Source organism: Centruroides sculpturatus, unplaced genomic scaffold (assembly GCF_000671375.1).
Source record: "Centruroides sculpturatus isolate CEXI.00-Female unplaced genomic scaffold, Cexi_2.0 scaffold581, whole genome shotgun sequence".
Lineage (NCBI taxonomy): Eukaryota > Metazoa > Arthropoda > Arachnida > Scorpiones > Buthidae > Centruroides > Centruroides sculpturatus.
The window spans coordinates 199,852-214,334 of NW_019384797.1; the positions used below are offsets into that span (position 1 = coordinate 199,852).

Sequence of the window (14,483 nt, forward strand, 5' to 3'; positions counted from 1 at the left end):
AAGTATTATTTTATCATTCAGCTGCAAAGTAGAAAATTCAAATCACGGCATGATTCAGACTTTTATATATAATACCCTTTCTTTTAATTATATAATAATTAATTTAAGAAGAGAGTTAGGCCCTCAATTAAACGTTTGTAATAGGAGGCCTCTGAAAAGATATAATCTCCGTCAGCAATATTTTAAAGCCTTTATCATTAAATATAAGTTGTAATTTTTGAATTTTCCACATAAATCTCGACATTTTTATTTATTTATTTTATAAATCCCTATTCAAAATATTATATAAAAATTTAATTTAAACTTGGAAAATTCCATTTTACTTATATATAAAAACAAAAAAAAAAAAACATATATGAATTTTATTTTCGATTTATTTCCCTCTTCAGCTTCACTTGTCTATAATTTTAACAAGAAAAAAATTCTATTATAAAAATTGCAACCTGCAGCTATAAATTAAAGAGTGCAGGAAAATTTTAAAATAAAATAAAATAATAATAATATAAAATATGATTTATTTCCTATTTTTTATAAAACGAATATAAAGTAAAATGCTTAAAACAATTTTATAATATTTTAGCTTAAAATAAAAACATACTTTTACGAATTAAAATTGCTTTTTCCTTGATTAAATTTACTGAGTTTTTTTTAAGAATTAATATATTAAAAAACAAAAGTTTTTATAATAGAAAATTCGTTATAAATGTAATTTATATATGTAAATGGAAATTATTTATAACAAGTTAAACACTAAAACAATGGAGTGAGATTAGGAGATTAGGAAGAAGTATAAAAATTCATCTGTAAAAAGTAAATATATATATAAATTTTTTGATATATTCTCTAGATAAATACAAGTCATAAACAATCAGAAAAGTTGTATCAAAGTCTGAGAAAAATCCTTTAATGAAATCAACTAATACTATCCTGTCGTCGCCATTTTATTGCACAGAGTGAGTGCATCATAGGCTTTGTCGATTTGCTCGTTCATTAAGAGCGAGTTCAATCTTGTTCAACTAAAAAAAAAATAAATAAAAACAAATATAATTTATCCCTTTCTTTCGATCTGTAAGATAAATATTTCACTCGACTGTCTTCGGAGAATCATTAAAATCTTTCAACATTAAGAAACCTTTTTTTTCAATGAAAACTATTAAATGTTTCCTTAAACATTTTAATAATTTCCTCTTTGATATAGTAGAGAGCTATTTGGTGTTATACATTTAAAAAAAAAAAGTAAATTTATTTTCTTGCTCTTCAAACTGAATTTAAATTGGATAAGTGAAAAAGTATTTGCTCTGTAAACAATCATTAAGTGGATTAAAGAACATTCATACTTCTTTGAAGTGTAAAAAAAATTATATCGTTTTTAATATGTTAAAAAGGATACTAAACGAGGCTACTTTCGTACCTCCACTAAACGGTGCCATTGTTAAGAGGTTTAAACGTATTTTTAATATAATTTTTAATTATATGCTGAATATGCTCGCTCGAAGAGTGTTATACTATGTCTTGTATTGCCAGAGCCAGATTTAGACTTGTTGTGGCTCTAAGATACAATATACAGGACACCTTTCCCATCCAGCAAATAGTAAATCAGGCTCTATATATTTTATATTCTTTCAAATTAGTTTTAACTTTGATTAACTACGAATATCTTTCTTCTAAAGTTCGTTCACCCCCCAAAAAAACATATTGAATATCGCTTAAACACAGTAAACCCAGTCAATTAATTGAGTTAACTGACATTTTTACATCTTGTTTAGTTGACTTTTTCGCTATTAAAATTATATATTTGCATAATGACGGGTCGTACGTAAGAGGAATACTCCCAAGAGGTTGCGAACAATAGACTCGATGTTCATTTTGATGCGTGCTAAACATAATAAGTCTTGAAAAAATGGTTATATTTTGCATCTTAAGTATCTTCAAATAATTTTTGCTCTACTTTACACGAGAAGGGTTAGAATTCTGAACGAATTAAGCTTAGTTTTCTGCATAAAAACGTTATAAAAGTAATATATTCATGCCTTTTCTTAAGCTTTACACATGCTACCTAAGCTTCAGCTTGATATCTTATATACAAAATCAATTAGTTTAGCTTAAAAGTTTATTTGTATAATACAAAAGCTGTAGTGAATCTATAAATTATCATAATTTCGCGAACTTATATGACTAAATAATCTACTAATTAATTAAAATCTTGTACAGAAATCCACTCATTAGATCAATATTTAAAGGAGGATGTATTAAGTCAAATAAAAATTATATATTTAATTTACATTCTTAACTGTAATAGTTTATATTCTACACAGTCTACACAAGAGATCTTGTATCCCTACTACACTACTTATACTTTTTAGATCATATCTCTTACTCTACTCTCTATCTTCCTCCCTTACATAATAAGGTGTTGCCTTATAAGCTTAATATATATATACACAACCCAAAAATAAAGGATCGCTCTTAATTTCTTACGTAAAAACTTGAATTCAAAGGCAAGGAATTACATTACATTCCTTACATAAGAAGTTGGTTGATAAGATGAATGCAAGTAGTTTTAAGTGTTATAATTCCACCCAAAAATATAATTTCTAGTGCATTCACTGTAATTATATAATATAATAAGCATTAAAATGTTAAAGAAAAGATGTATCTCATTATCAGTAACATCACACCTCATTAGCATCCATCCCTCTTATTAATCTTCCCATACAAAATATCCCAATTATGTGTTAAATAAACTTAATTGAAGAAAATTTAATTGTAGATATATTTTACGCTTTAAATTAAGTAAATATACAGAAATTAATCTTGATATAATACATTTTCTACTTACATTTCATATGGAAGAATCGCAGCTTATCGACTGCAAACGACAGAAACGTTGACTGAAACTCCTACTGTACAACCTTTCTATGCCTTTTGCCAATCAGCGCCACCTTCCAGATCGAAACTAGTGACGTAGTTAGTGTTCTTATTTCCAGTTCGATTCGTATTGTTCCTCTTTAAAATTTCGAAATTATTTTTATTTTTTCTAAATTATTTAATGACTTTTACATTTAAAACTTTAAGTGGAGAAGAAATTAGTAAATTTTCTTACATTTTTTAAAAATTAAATATGATTAAAAATTTATTAAAATAATTAAAAATTTGTAGATAATTTTCCTTCGATAGAGTCCGGATTCGATTTCTAATTTATAAAGGATTTTTGGGATGATCTATTCAAACTATTAGAGCAGTTGTAATTTTAATTTGTGTCAGGCCTTAGGCAGACGTAGACTTGAAAGGCCCTTTTATATAATTTTATTTTATTTTGAAGAGAAGAAGGGCCTCATATATTTCAGCTTAGGTCCGTAAGACCAAATTCGCACCGGATATAAGACTAAGTACAGTATATATCTGAGGCCTTATAGAGGCCCTATAAGAACTAGGCCCTATACAAGAGGATAGGTTTCTTGCATGTCACTGCATGGAGTTATATTATACTCGAAATAAATTAAAAGATACATCAAAGAAAGGATCAAAAGATTATAAACTTCAACGTTTGCTCTTGATTAATGTGTATTTAAAGAAATCAATATTGATGATTGATGTGTTTTTAAGATACGAAAAAATCATTAAAAATTTATAAATTTTACTATAATTTATTTATNAATTTGCATTGTATAATGATTCGTATACAGAAGAAATTAGTTTTTCAATTCATATTTTTTATCTTGAAGATTATAAAATGTAATTTAAAATTTTATAAATTTTCTTATACGATAAATAAGGAAAATTAAAGTTAGAAAATAAATTTTTCTTAATAAAAATAATATAATATTTTTACATATCTTGCTTTATTTACACAATTTACAACGCTTTCTTCTTCTTTATGGAGAAAGGACAACTTCAACATTAACCAAATCATAATTAGAGCTTCCTAACATCATTAACTACATCTACTTCTGTTGTTCAACATTTTTATTTATATTATTTTAAAGAATTACAAAGAATAAAGAAATTTCTATTCAAAGCTTACAAATTTAATTATTACACTGACAATTTTTATCACGTATATAAAGAAATCCAAAAGGACAACTTACAAAAGTGGAAAGTATTGATTCTTCTGACCGTGTTCTTGACAGTATACATAATATACTAAATTTATTATAGCATATTCTATTTTATTCTGAAAGAGTACATATTTAATTGTACAGATTGACATCATTAACTGACTTACATTACATTCTTCCTGCACAGTTATTAATTGACGTCAAACATTGACTTCGAAGATAAATAAACCATTAACAAAGTTAATTAACCGACATTATTAATAATTAATATAATATAAGAGCAATATGAATCTTGTTTGTTTGTAAAGAACCTTTCAACATCAAATTACCTTTAACAATTACTAAAGATAATGCGCTGTTCCTTGAGAATACATTGATTAAAGTATAAGATATCCTTTTAAGATAATTTTATTTAATAAAAATAATTAATGGATATTAAATTTCATGAGTTTATAATGTAATTTTTATATTTAAAATCTTTTCTTTAACGCATTTTTTATATTCTTCAGCCTAATGGAACTTATTTATATTCGTTATCTGGATTGTACTTAATTCTTAACCCATCATCTCTGTGAGAATGTGGAAGACAATACACAACTGATTATGTCATGTTAGGTTCGATATTATTATTTTCTGGCATTTCTTTTCTTTTTTTTTTCTACATTGGTTTATGTTTCTGAGGTTATTGACTGCATGAAATGTTCCATTATCTTGTTTATCATTTGGAAAATGATATCTGAGTATAGCATTAAATTTATTCTTACGAAAATTAATAAAATTCTACTTAAATCTTGTTTAATATTGTCCATATAAGTTTTGTTTTTAATATAATTTTAATAGTCTTAATTAATTACGTATGTATTTAATATACTGTACTCGTGTTTCAAAGGTTTCCTTTAAAAGTATTCATATGAATTTTTAGGTTAATTTTATAAAATTTAGTTTGTTTCAGTAGTTTTAATGAGTTATAATTAAATTTTAAATCATTTATGATTATATTTAACACTGAAATGACTTCCTTTTTTTTGTTTTTAATGTGAGAAACCAAACATTTTATAATTAAAAACATGAGCATTTTAAGATGTAAATAAACTGAAATATTTTCAAATTTCTCCATAATTTTTCAATATAAAAATTTCGTTTAAATTCATGAAAAACTTTTAAATATATGCGAAACACTAAAGCTGTGAAATGGAAGCCATTTTGTAAAATTGCGCTTATTTCAAAATTCTAATAAAAATCGAAAATTAGACTTTTCCTTAAGGGGGAAAGAATTAAAATTATTAATTTTTATTATTAATTTTAAAAGAATGAACACAGAATGTGGCTCTCTCAAAAACTCTAATCTCAAATTGACGTCACTTCCGACTTCCTAACGGAAGTGACGTCGAATGGAGATAATCCCGTATTTTCTCGGATTTTTGTACTCGGCGCTAGCGAATTGTTATCTCATTTAATCGATTTTTCTGGCAATTTTATTGACTTTGATACACTTATTTAATAATTTCCATCTTAATTTTTCATAATAAACTACATATCATCAGAGGGGAGATTAATCTTAACATGATTAACGATCCGTTAGATAATGGAAGATGCCAGACACTCTACTAAATTAACATGATTTCTTTTAAATTCCAGTAGCTAAAAACAAAAAAAACACACTTTTTCTAACGTAAATCTTAATTTTAAACACTTTATTACCTTGCAAAGTTTAACAACTTGAGAAAATTATGATTAATTAACGAGACGATAAATTCGATACCAGTTTTTCGCTTGTTTTTTTGTAATTTAACACGTGTTTATGTTTATAATATAAAGAGGAATGGTTAAAGGTTGTTTTTTTAAGCGGTTCTTCGTAAAAATTAAGTAAAATATTAGTTTCTTAATACAAAAGAATAAGTATATGTAGTCTAAAGCAGAACTTCACATACAAGGCGACGGTGGTATAGCGGTTAGCATAGCTGCCTTCCAAGCAGTTGACCCGGGTTCGACTCCCGGCCGTCGCATAAATTTTTTTTTTATTTTTATTTTTAAGTTTAAAAAATACTTTTATGTTCGAAAACTGAAATAGTGTACTTTTATGACGTCATAAAATATTTTTTTATATTAAAAACTTTTACACAAATCTACACTTTGCTATGGAAATCGATCGATACACACCACTAACTGAGCATTTCCTTCCATGAATGATACATCCGGATCCGGTTTGTTAAATTTAATTTATAAATATTTTTACCTTTACTAAACGTTTATTTAATTTACAAACGTACAAGTATTATTTTATCATTCAGCTGCAAAGTAGAAAATTCAAATCACGGCATGATTCAGACTTTTATATATAATACCCTTTCTTTTAATTATATAATAATTAATTTAAGAAGAGAGTTAGGCCCTCAATTAAACGTTTGTAATAGGAGGCCTCTGACCTGTAGTTTGTCAAATTAATTTGCGTGCAAATTAAACAAACCGGTCTTAATTAAGTTTATCATCTATAAAGTATTTGCAGCGTGTTAAAGTATATATGATGCGATTTCGTGTGTTTTCACTAAAAATAAGCATGAAAATCTTTATGAAAATATATTTTTCAGTAAATTTAGATGATTAATTTTCTTAATATATAAATTTTGATGGTCATTATCATCAAGATCGTTAGCTATGAAGTCGGGCATTCAGTGCCCAATTTGGATCTTCTTCAAAATTACAAGCTTTTCTGAGTTAATTACAGGATGTTTATTATTTAAAAAATCAGTAAAATAATTAAAAATAATATTCAAAAATTAGTTTATTAATTTTTCTATATTTTTAGAATAAATTGCATGGAAACAGAGTCAGATCAATATATTTATATAACTCCTTGGTATTATGGTCCTTGGTTAATCAGCAACTTATAGAGTATTTTTTAATAATGTATATACAAATAAAAAGATATAAAAGTCGTTAGTGTGTGGGTTTTTTAAGAAATTAGCTATAGAAAGATGTAGCACGTGATAAATAATTCTTTACCTAGACAACAAAGATGCCTTGTTTGATAGAAGGTTACTTTGATCAAGACTAAAAGCATCATTTAAAAATCTCACGTTGCTGTGAATAAATGAGGATATCTCAGATAGAAATCTAAAAAAAAAAACCTTTTTAGAAAATGTATTTTTTGTGTCATATAAAGAAGAAGAAGTTAAGTAAAGGTCGTGAAAAGATAGGTCTTCAACACTTGTCTATCAAAGGATTTATAATAGAGTGAAACAAAGAAGAAAAGATAAGTTCTTAGTCTCATCGAAAGAGTAGAAAAAAGATATTTATGCAAACATAACTCCGCTTTTACGACTAGTATCTCCAAGAACGTTATTTCAATTTAATGCATTGAATGTACGGGAATAGGATATCTCGTTATACGACGATCGTTTAAATAATAAGTTTCCCAGCTTAACTAAAACTAAGCCGTAAAACGAAAATCTATTGTAAGCATATTAAAATGTTACAAAGAAGAAATAACAAACTGTCATGTCCTATAAAATATTCCTCGAAAAGAGAGAACTGTTAAAATAAGCCGTCGTAAACCGAACCTTCCCTTTTACGTTCCTGCATTAACTATATATGGTACGGATATTATTGAAAACATGACACTTAAATAAGGCATTTTATTTCGTATAGGAAATTTATAATACGAATCGTAAAGTGAGAATTGTGAGGCTTAAAATCGTCGTAAAATGAGGCTTAGTATGGATGTAAAAAATCCATCTTAATCGTGTAAATAATGAGATATATGATGCAAATAAATTTGTCTTTATTCAAACTTAATATATTTTTTCAAGAGATTGGATTCGTTGCTAAATATTGTCAATTTTTCAGGAATTATTATGAAACTCCAATAAGAAACGACAATAAAAAAGTCGTTGTAAATAATCTGTTATCGATTTTTTTAGAGGACGCTCATTGGATAAAGAATAATTTGAAACTATCCAATCAAGTCTATCTTTTTTTAAGCGTCAGAACTGAATTTTATTAGATTTTGGTGCATCAGAAATCATTTTTTTTAAGTATCAGATAATGCACTTTTCTTAGGATTTGATCCTTGTGAACATAATTTATTGATTTTTATATACAGTATATATTTTTGTATTAAATAAAGCTTTGTGATGCCTCTGGTGAATTTTAATTTGAAAATATAGAAAAACAGAGAAAGTTTTTTAGGTGTAAAATACTTTTATGATTATTAATAGCCTCTCAGTAATAGTAAAAAATGCAAATTAAATTTTATGTTGACAGATGGCGCTACGTGAACATGCCTAAGGAACACTCGTTCATGCTTAACGCCTGACAGTAAACAGTTTCTTAATAACAAGACGAAAAAAAATTGGCTATTGAAAATAAAAAACAAAAAACATCGTATTTTTTGATCTTAAGTATCAAATAATTAAACTAGATAAAAATAATAAAAATTAGAGTGTTATGGACAGACATTTTTAAATTGTCTGTAAATAATGACGTATCTGTCCATCAAGCTGTAAGATCTAATAAGTAATTATAATTTCTTTTTTTTTCAAATTGCAGCCCAATTAAATATAATAAAAAGTACAGGGTTATGAGCATACTTTTCAGAAACTCTAATTTGTATAGGTCTGTCCATCACGCTCTAAAAATATAATAATTAACTGATTAAAAATAATAAACAATGCACTAATAGATCCTCCAGAAAAAAGATATATATATATATATATAGCTTTCGAAACATCTGTCCATCTGTCACGCTCTATTTGTACAAAAGTGTTTAATATAAAAGCTTACCATTGTGTTTTTTTCTATGAAATACACAAAATGGCGACCGCAATGAAATAACGAAACCAAATAAACCAATTGAAACTTCTAACAGAAATTTGAAAATGTTCTTTGTTACGTCACGTGTCGCGTCGCTCTTCTCGACGTCTTCTAGCGTAAACAAAAGCGACGCGATAAGCGACACTTCAAGGACTCTTTCAAACGTCAAGAAGAGCGACGCGATACACAATGACACTCGCGACGATTCAAAAATAGAAATAATGTTGGGAATAACCTGTTATAGGAAACGTTTCCTAATAATACGTCTACGATATTGTTCTTGTCATTATTTTATAATTCGGTATTATTCACATTTAGAGGCAATTGCTCGACTTAAACTACAGAAACTAGTGTAAAATTAATCAGTTTTCTTGAAAATTAATGAAATCGAAACAGATTTAAGTTAATCTGAGAGTTCTAATTTTTAATCAAATAGCTCAGATTAGATTAAATGGATCTAACGCCATTAACTAATGAGAAAACAAAACTGATTAGTTCCATTGTAACAAAGTCTCTACGGCACTCAATTCGTCCGCCATTTTGAAATTAAACGTAAATTTTATAAATTCGGTTTCCTTATATTGTATATTAGTAGTATTTATTTAAGCTAATATCATTTGCGTATACTATCTTTTAAGAAAATAGCGGTATGAATGGATCTTATAATGCAATCTGTAGCAACTATTACGATCTTGATATAACACTAATATTTGATCCTATGTAGATTACATGAGATGATATTTAAATTATTTATTTATTTATTTAAAAATATATACTTGTATGCTTCATAACACATATGATTTAGCTTATATAGTCGCCATTATGATCATTTAATTAATACAGACAAATGATGACACTAATATGATTAAATATCAGCGTGTTGTGAGCCACAATCATGCTACTTCACCATTGATCCAGTAATTTTGGCCTTTGATCCGATATCTTGATTTTAGGAATTCTACTAGAGTCATCATCCAGTAGCAATTGATCTGTGTTTTTAATTATTTTTTCCCTCTATTTTTGAATCTTTCTATCCTGTAAGCACTAGGAATGCCTTTTTAAATCATACTAATCGTGAGTTCGGGCAGGCCCACAATGATATGTCGAATATGTCACGATATGTCGGGACATGTTTTGGATAGATTGGCCATGAGAAACTCCTGGCCAAGATTTAAAATCCTGGGTCTTCAAGAGTGGTAGATTGACGTCTCAATCGCCTCAGCAGTTTAAAATATATTGAGTTTTCAACCAGCTTCTTTAATTAACCTTTTAGGAATTCTAGAAACACTCGTGATAATCAGTGTCATTGAGGCTCTGTACTGAAGTACAAAGGCTATTTGGATATATTTAAAGAGCCTCTGTATATTCAGTACAGGGGCTATTCGGGGTTTTAAGTAAGGGATTTTTCAGATGGCCTCTTATTGGCCTGAGGTCTTTGTGCATTCTTTAACGAAATATGACGATCAAAGAAAGATAAATTACTTTTTTTTAACTTGTAAAACGTTTCTGGATGACTTGAAATAATGTAACATTTTAAGTTTAAAAACTATTTTACAACGACAAAAGAAAGAAAATAAAACATATATCCTACAGTTTCTCAAAAATGATTGCTTCAAAGAGAAATGTTAAACGAAAACCATTGTTGGGTCGAACAAAATAAATTGCTTTCTTGACATATGGCTGCATCATGAAACCTTTTGTATGTCGAAACATTATTTTACTCTTTATAATACCTTGAAGGTAAGTCACTGTCGTGTAACCTGCCATGTCAAATGTTGGAAACTGAAATTGGAAAGATGACAGAAGTCTTTTACCCTTCACTTCCATGGATACAAGTTACATCGAATTCAATCTAGAAAATATTTAAATCTGAAAATCATAAAATGAATTAGGAAAGGTTCAGAGAACAAAGTTAGAAATTACACGAAAGAGATATTTAAGTTGATAATTTGATTTACGAGTTCTGTGATGCCGAATAATAAGATTCTTAAAAGGGTGCAGCAATTACAACAGTAGTAACTTTAGCATTTACAAAGATGAAATTTAATAAAAAAAAAAAAAAAAATTNGAAACAATTGGTTGTACAGATTATTGACCGTGTATTACTGTACCAAAAATATTTCTATAATAAAATCTGATATTTATAACGATGTGGGTCACGTGTAGCTGATTTATTCCTGTTAAAATACCATATATCGAGCTTAATTCTTATGTTTTTTTAATGTATTTTCGGTTGGATCCACTCTGTGATGATTACTAAAAACATAAAGAAAATTTGATTCATTTCAATGCTTCTTCTGATAGATACAGTTTATTAGATATCAGGAATAATTTTCTATGATTATATTATAATTAGTGACCCACATATTATATGAAAATTTAGATCCAGTGATGTTTTCTAATGATGATAAGTTACGTTATTATATATATTATAAGCCAGATAAGAAGTGATGATTTGGGGACCACGTTGAGTTTTCCGGGGTTTTTTTTCGTGTATATAACACCTAAATAAGTGTGTAACTCATAGAAAAGTCTCCCTCCTCTTGGCAAATCGTCCGTTACATTATTCCACTAGTCCTATTACTTTCCGGCTGTTATATAGACCCATAATAGAGGAAACATATAGATATCGGTCAAAAATTGACCCCCCCTTCCCCCAAGACTTTTACATTTTTGGGCTTCAGGACAGCTTGAAATGCCGAGAAATGCCAACAAATTCAGGGTTTTTACTGTATTATGGCTGCTAGTGAGCGTGTGTGTGGGGGTGCACAATTTTGTTCATCCTCTTTCAAGCTTGATAACTCCTGTACTTTTTGTCGAAAATTTCTGAAATTTTGTAAGGAGGTTTATTTGTTAGGGAGATTGATGCTATTAAATTTTCATGGTTAAAGGTCGAGGGGATGGGGAAATAAAGGGGGTCGTGTGTATCTCCAGTAGGGTCGGTCTTAATGGCGATTTTATGATTTTTTTTATAAAACTCATTCCTACCTCCAAAATTAAGCTTTTTGCTATTTTATAACAGTTAAAAAGATAAGAAGTTTTTCTATTAAAATATGATAACAGATGATACCACCAAATGTTGCCGGGAAAGTTAAGCAACTCGTTGCTGGATTTTTTTCCTCTTCAGGAGATCGCAGTCTACGGCTTGAGACATAATTTATAGAAATATGCTTAATGTAGGCATATTTGTTACAATAGACTTTCACTTTATGACGTTCACTGTACAAGCCCCTCTTTATAACTGGCAAAAATTTCTAATTAATGATTGTACAGAATAAAGTACAGCGTTTTTTATTGATCCATTTTGATACTTAAAATAAACTTCCACGAATAAAAACATCGTTTATAACGCTAACCACGTGGGAAATTACATTGCGCTTTATGACACTTCGCTTAATTTAGGGACGTTCTCCCAGGAATCAATTATATAGTCAAATTTTAATTTAGTGCCACCACTTGTTCCTTTATAAAACTGGTACTAAATCGAGTATGGTGTTAAAGTGGCGAATTTTAAATGATAAGATTTTATCTGTGTAACGAAGTGTGAGTTTGGGATGCTGAAAGCCACGTGATTTGGCGATAACAATGCTGTTAACAATGCGTAATCGAACGTCTAGTATACATCATAGATGCTGAAGAAGACGATTCTTTTGCCAGTATTCATTAATGCTTTATGAAAGTGGCACTATATCGAGGTATTTACGGTAATTATGCTCTTATCTTTCCATTTTATTGCAAAAACTTAAAGAATTACGTCACATTTACGTGAAAACAATCGAATACACTTTATGATATGAGAGTGCGGGGGTTGTGTAGTGAAGAAAAGACAGATGCAGGTATCTAGAATGAAATTGTTTAAAGTGGATGATTAGCTAATATTGAAATATAAGACCAAGAATAGTTTGATTAAAGGTAGTTCAGGTATGAATAAAGAAAGAAGAGATTGGGAAGATGCAGGTAGTTGAGATAAAAATCCTACTAGAGCAGTCTAAGTATAGAAGATGTAATTGATAAACTGAATGAAAATAGGTTCAGGTATCCACATTATGAAGTGGAATGAGATAATGTTAATAAAGAAAATCGACATCTTAATTTAATAGAGGTAAAAGTAGGTCGCACTTAAACCCTTCGACTACAATAATCTTACGTTCTAGTTATTTGGAATGATACGTTAGAGTTAAGAGTAAAGAAGGGATTACTTAATAGTGTGATAGACTGCAAGAGTAAACAAGCAATAAACGGATTACACTTAAATGGAACAAGAGGATGATAAGGATGATTTTTGTCAAATTAACTTCGATATTTTTTAAATTATTCGTTAAAAATTATTACAGAAAAATAATCACGTAAATGTAAATACAAATAAATATTTTATTTATTAATTAAAGGTTTTTAAATATATATTGGACATCTCTATCTATTTGGCAAGTAAATATAGCTAAGTATATATGATTTACTTTCAATTTTTTTTGTTTTAATTATTGCTTAAATTATCACTATAATAACAACTTACTTAAGAAAGTAAAATTCGTTCGCTCGTCAAGTATTAGTAATTAAAGAAATTTATATTAAAAAGAAATATCCTAAATATTCTGTTATATTCTTTATTTATCTTATGTAAATTTTATATCCTTCAATTATTAATTACTTTTTAACGCATTATAAATATTTACAACGAAATTTATTATTATTATTATTATTCTTAAATACCTTGTACATTCTTTCAAATTTTAAAATAATAATTTTAGATTTTCTTATAATTTTTATAGTATATAGTTTCAAGTACTATATGTAATTTTAAATTTAATCAAAATTAAATAACTTGAAAATATAACTAATTATAATGATGATGACGAACACGAAGATGAAATTGAAACAAAAGAGGAGGAGGAAGAAGAAAAGAAAGAAGAACTAGAAGAGACACTGTTAATAATGATAATATTCTCCTCTTCTTCCTATTATTCTCCTCCTCTTCCTCCTTTTTTTCGCCCTATTTTTCTTCTTCTTCTTCTCCTCTTCCTCCTCTTTCTTATAATAATATTCTCCTTCTTCTCCCTGTACTTCTTTTCCTTCTTTTTCTTATAATATTCTCCTTCTTCTCCGTGTTCTCCTTCTCTTCCTTTTCCTTTTTCTTCTCCCTATTTTCCTGTTTATAATATTCTCCTTTTTCTCCATATTCTTCTCCTCCTCTTCCTCCTCATTCTTCGTATAACATCAGATAACTAATTATCTCATATCTATTACTAATTAATGAAATTAATTACTTTAAATGATAAATTTCTAAAATTATTTCTTACAATTTTATGTATAATTAATTATTCCTTTTAATTTATTATTCTCTTAAATATAATCTCCTTTTAAAATTTAGAATTTTAAGATTTAAAAAATAATTTTACCAAGTTATGTTTTAAGCAATAAATTAATTGTAATAAAAGTCTTTTAAAATATATTTTAAACATTACAAAACAATTTAATTATTTAATAATTTCATTTTTATTTTGTTCTCTTTATAATTTTTAAATAAATTAATTAAATTAAAGTTTAAATATACGTAAATTAGGGGAGACCGGGGCAAGATCGGCATGTTAAGCTTTACTTAAATTTTGTGTAATA

The 14,483-nt window shown here is 27.7% G+C and overlaps 1 protein-coding gene and 1 non-coding gene across 2 annotated transcripts in view; one reads left to right on the forward strand and one right to left on the reverse strand.

Annotated features, from left to right (window-relative positions):
* The window catches only part of LOC111629415, a 31,038-nt gene extending 28,081 nt beyond the window's left edge, over positions 1-2,957 (reverse strand). The window contains exon 1 of the mRNA XM_023373313.1: positions 2,840-2,957. The gene's annotated coding sequence lies outside the window, so the exon portion shown is untranslated. The remainder of the gene's footprint in view (positions 1-2,839) is intronic.
* A 3,035-nt stretch (positions 2,958-5,992) lies between these two features.
* On the forward strand, positions 5,993-6,064 carry Trnag-ucc. The gene has a single exon. It is a non-coding gene; the product is annotated as a tRNA-Gly (tRNA).
* The last annotated feature ends 8,419 nt before the right edge of the window (positions 6,065-14,483 follow it).